This window comes from Brachyhypopomus gauderio, chromosome 6 (assembly GCF_052324685.1).
Source record: "Brachyhypopomus gauderio isolate BG-103 chromosome 6, BGAUD_0.2, whole genome shotgun sequence".
Lineage (NCBI taxonomy): Eukaryota > Metazoa > Chordata > Actinopteri > Gymnotiformes > Hypopomidae > Brachyhypopomus > Brachyhypopomus gauderio.
In genome coordinates this window covers 28047590-28053202 of record NC_135216.1, presented here as the reverse complement: position 1 = coordinate 28053202, position 5613 = coordinate 28047590, and positions in this window count along the sequence as shown.

Here is a 5613-nt window from a genome sequence, read left to right as displayed (position 1 = left end):
ATGGTTGTAGGATGTATGCCGTAGGCTGTAGTTACAGTTTTAGATTATTATCTAAGCAATTATAATTGCCAATATAGCCGCAAGCGGCAATTACGGGGTCCAAGCTGAGGTTTGGCAAGATTTGCGCACCCACTGGTACATCATGTAAAGGTATTTGAAATGTATATGAAAGTATATGAAGCACGTTCGTGAATGAAGTGTGCTGCCAGACGCGGGATTCGAACCGCCATTGTCCACATGCATTGCGGCTGGGAGCACCTTGCTCTACCCATTGAGCTAATGGGCCTGACCCGATTACAGGCTCAACTCTAGCTCTTTTGAGGAAAAGAATGACCTTTGCATCAGCATGCATGTTCAGCATGGAAAATGAAAATATTCACAGTACAACCATTTGTGGTGGTTTGTAACAAGTTTGGAGTTATTTGGGCAATCGGTGTGGGCAGGAGAGTTTTTTGGCCGTTATAGCGCCACCTAGGTGTGCATGTCTGCCAAAATGTATGTGCAGGTCTAGACACCCAATAGGTACATGTGTGTGAAATTTGGAGTGAATACATGAAAGCATGCCTGAGATACAGCAGAATATGTGGATTTTTGGCGAAGAATTTTTTTACCTTTGACTTGTGAGGCATGTGGCCACGCCCATGTGTGGAAATGTGCACTTTTGCTCTGCTAGAATCAAAGTTCAGACTCTTCTGAACATTTTGATACCACATATGTGCATGTATGTGAAAAATCCAGGGACTAGTTCGCGCTCAAAAATGTGTGTGTATTTGCATATTATGCAAATTAGCTCGAAATGTAAGGGGCGGAGCTAATAGCTTCAAATTTATTTTTTGTAGAATGGAAGATGACTGATCAGATGCAATTGGAATTTTTTGTTTATGACATACGGTGTAGGCGTGACAATTTTTTGCGCTCTATAGCGCCACCTATGGGCGGATCGAGCTGGCGTGTTGCGCCTGAGTAGCGGAGAGGAGTACTACAAGTTGGCCAAAGGAGAAGTCTGTAGGTGTTACGGATTAGGCTGCACGATGCATTTTAGCGGACTGAAAGCTGATTGGTCGATAGCGGCGGCCATATTGGACATATGATAGTGCAGGTCAAGGACCTGTGCCGTAGGTGCATATAGATGATGTGTACCAAGTTTGGAGTTATTTGGCCAATCGGTGTGGGCAGGAGAGTTTTTTGGCCGTTATAGCGCCACCTAGGTGTGCATGTCTGCCAAAATGTATGTGCAGGTCTAGACACCCAATAGGTGCATGTATGTGAAATTTGGTGTGAATACGTGAAAGCATGCCTGAGATATAGCAGAATATGTGTATTTTTGGCGAAGGATTTTTTGACCTTTGACTTGTGAGGCATGTGGCCACGCCCATGAGCAGAAATGTGCAATTTTGCTCTGCTAGAATCAAAGTTCAGAGTCTTGTGAGCGCCTGGATACCACATATGTGCATGTATGTGAAAAATCCAGGGACTAGTTCGCGCTCAAAAATGTGTGCGTATTTGCATGTTATGCAAATTAGCTCGACATGTAAGGGGCGGAGCATATGGCTTCAATGAAACTTTTTTTAGATGAGCACATGCCTGATCAGATGACGTTTACATTTTGTCTCTAGGACATACGGTTTAGGAGAAACACCTGTTTAAACTTTTTCATGCGTTTGTGTGCGCTATAGCGCCACCTATGGTCGGATCGGGCTGGCGTGTTGCGCCTGAGTAGCGGAGAGGAGTACTACAAGTTGGCCAAAGGAGAAGTCTGTAGGTCTTACGGTTTAGGCTGCACAACGCGTTTTAGCGGAGAAAAAGAATAATAATAATAATAATAATAATAATAATAATAATAAATATAGCCGCAAGCGGCGATTGGCGGGTTCACACAAAAAAAGGCAAAAAAGCCCAAAGGGTCTTTTAGACAAACAAATTGGCCTCTTGGCCTCAATAGGCAAAAAGAAGCCCAATAGGTCCTTTAGACCCAAAAGTGAATAGAAGCTGTTTGAGTGGAAAAAATGCATAAGTAAATCAATGTGACAAAACATTCAATTCAACTGAGGCACTAAAGGCCCAAAAGGATCAAAATAATGTGTATTGGCAAAATGATTCAGATCACAGAACTAAATCACATGCTGAGATCAGCTTTGTGTGCGTTTGTGTGGTGTTTCATGTGAGCAATTGTTTTCAGTCAGTTTCGGTGTTTGGCCACTAGATGGAGCCCAAGTACTATGATACTGATATCTCATTAATCTCAGTAATGCAATGACATTTTGGTGAATTAAAAGGTTCATTTCTGGTCAGGCAGTGCACTTTTTGTTATGAGATGTAATTGCAGTGTTATAGATCTCATTGATCTGAATCATACAAGCCCCATTACTTGTCTGTATTCTGCATAACAAGATTGCTGCATGAGTTTTTATGATTTCTCAGGTTTTTGGGTACTGTAGCGCCTCCGACAGGCCAATTTGAACCAAACTTGGCCTACCTCACAAGGACCTCAGTGTATAAAAGCCTTTCAAATTGGGAGTTGATCACTTACATGGTTTATGAGTTATAGCAATAAAGGTCATTTATGGCATGGCCAGAAGGATATAATGGAAAAATTGACCAATCAGACAAATAAAAATGCAACATTTTTTCCTTATTTAGTTAACTACAGTGTCTACAGATTATGCCTATGCCATTTTTGCCATCATTGGATGAAATTCCTAGGACTAGTTCTTAAAGAGCTATTTTCAAACAATTGATGAATGTGACAAAAGTATGCATTTTTTAATAGGACTTGTAATTGCAAAGTTGTCAGGTCTACTGCAAGGTATAAAAAGAAACAAGTTGCATGTTCCTAAGTGAAAATTTGGAGGAGTTATGCATGATTTTCACAAATAGCGCCACCTAGTGGCCAAATGTTTCAACACTGCACAGTATGACACATAGTCCTGGGATATGCACAGTGATGAGGTTTCATGTTGATTGGCCAATGGTAAGTCTGTCAAATGGCCAATTAATTCAAATAAAAATTAATTGGCTCATGGCGGCCATGTTTTTTGAGTGATGAGGTCATCATTGTGTGCCTTGATACTACTTGGGCCCCTGATGATGCCTGTAAAGTTTGGGCTTGATGTGACTAATGGTTTCTGAGAAACAAATTTCCCCATGTTATAGCGCCCCCTATTGGACAATCGTGGCCAGCTTTGACCTGTGACCTCTGAGTCATGTGCCCTAACAACTGATAAATTTTTATAAAGATAGGTCAAAGCATTGCTGAGATATAGCTGCTGAAGTGAATTTGGCCACGCCTCAGAGCTATTGATTGACATGTCACAACGACACTGTATGCAAATGTAACAATTTTGTTCAAATTTATTGATAATGAGATTCTTCTGAATATTTTGACACCAAGATTGAACAAATCCGATGAAAAACCAGGGACTAGTATAAAAAAGTGGGTTTTGCATATTATGCAAATTAGCAAAAAATCTAAGTAGGCGGAGCTTAATGGTTCTTGAGGCTTTTTTGTTTGTCTGGAGCCAAGGAATGCACCTGAAGTGGAATTTTGTTTCTAGGACCTACGGGGTGGGAGATATGGACCAAAACGCAAAATGCTGCGCTATAGCGCCACCATCAGGCCAATGTGGGTCTCTGTACTTTAGCACGGTCCCGCAAACAGACTACACCAGTCTGCCAAGTTTGGTCTCCCTGGGCCTTACGGTCTAGGCTGCAGTATGCGTTTTATGCGGAGAAAAATAATAATAATAATAATAATAAGAAAGAAAAATCCGAGCAATAACAATAGGTTTCCCACACTATGTGTGTGAACCCTAATAATAATAATAATAATCGGAACAAATACAATAGGGTTCCAGCACCACTGGTGCTTGGACCCCTAAATATAGCCGCAAGCGGCAATTGGCGGGTTCACACACGAATAGGCCACTTGGTTTCAATAGGCAATAGACCCAATAGGTCCTTTAGACCCAAAAGAAGCTGTTTGAGTGGAAAAAATGCACAAATAAATCAATGTGCAAAAAAATGTTCAATTGGGGCACTAAAGGCCCAAAAGGATCAAAATAATGTGTATTGGCAAAATGATTCAGATCACAGAACGAAATCACATGCTGAGATCAGCTTTGTGTGTGTTTGTGTGGTATTTCATGTGAGAAATAGTTTTCAGTCCGTTTCGATGTTTGGCCACTAGATGGAGCCCAAGTACTACTATACTGATATCTCATTAATCTCAGTAATGCAATATGACATTTTGGTGAATTAAAAGGTTCATTTCTGGTCAGGCAGTGCACTTTTTGTTATAAGATGCAATTGCAATGTTATAGAACTTATTGATCTGGATCATACAAGACCAATTACTTGTCTGTATTCTGCATAACAAGATTGCAGCATGAGATTTTATGTTTTCTTAGGTTTTTGGGTACTGTAGCGCCCCCGACAGGCCAATTTGAACCAAACTTGGCATACCTCACAAGGACTTCAGGATATAAAAGCCTTTCAAATTGGGAGTTGATTGCATACATGGTTTATGAGTTATAGCAATATAGGTCATATATGGCATGGCCACAATGATATAATGGGAAAATGGACCAATCAGATAAATAAAAATCCAACATTTTTTTAATCAGTTTTTACCTACAGAGTCTACTGATTATGCTCATAGCAATTTTTCCATAATTGGATCAAATTCCTATGACTAGTTTGTAAATAGCTATTTTCAAACAATAGATGAATGTGACAAAAGTATGCATTTTTTAATAGGACTTGTAATTGCAAAGTTGTCAGGTCTACTGCAAGGAATAAAAAGAAACAAGTTGCATGTTCCTAAGTGAAAATTTAGAGGAGTTATGCATGATTTTCACAAATAGCGCCACCTAGTGGCCAAATGTTTTAAAACTGCACAGCATGACACATAGTCCTGAGATATGCACAGTGGTGAGGTTTCATGTTGTTTGGCCAATGGTAAGTCTGTCAAATGGCCAATTAATTCAAATAAAAATTAATTGGCTCATGGCGGCCATGTTTTTTGAGTGATGATGTCATCATTGTGTGTCTTGATATCACTTGGGCCCCTGATGATGCCTGTAAAGTTTTGGCTTGATGTGACTAATGGTTTCTGAGATACAGTTTTTCCCATGTTATAGCGCCCCCTATTGGACGATCGTGGCCAGCTTTGACCTATGACCTCGGAGTCATGTGCCCTAACAACTGTTAAAGTTTTATGAAGATCCGTCAAAGCGTTGCTGAGATATGGCTGTTTAAGTAAATTTGGCCACGCCTTGGAGCTATTGATTGACATGTGACAACCAGACTGTATGCAAATCTCAAAATGTTTTTAAGCAACGTTGATAATGAGATTCTCCTGAATATTTTGACACCAAGGTTGTGGTGATCCGATGAAAAACCAGGGACTAGTACAAAAAAGTAGGTTTTGCATATTATGCAAATTAGCAAAAAATCTAAGTAGGCGGAGCTTAATGGTTCTTGAGGCTTTTTTGTTTGGCTTGAGCCAAGGAATACATCAGAAGTGGAATTTTGTTTCTAGGCCCTACGGTTTGGGAGATATGGACCAAAACGCAAAATGGTGCGCTATAGCGCCACCATCAGGCCAATGTGGGT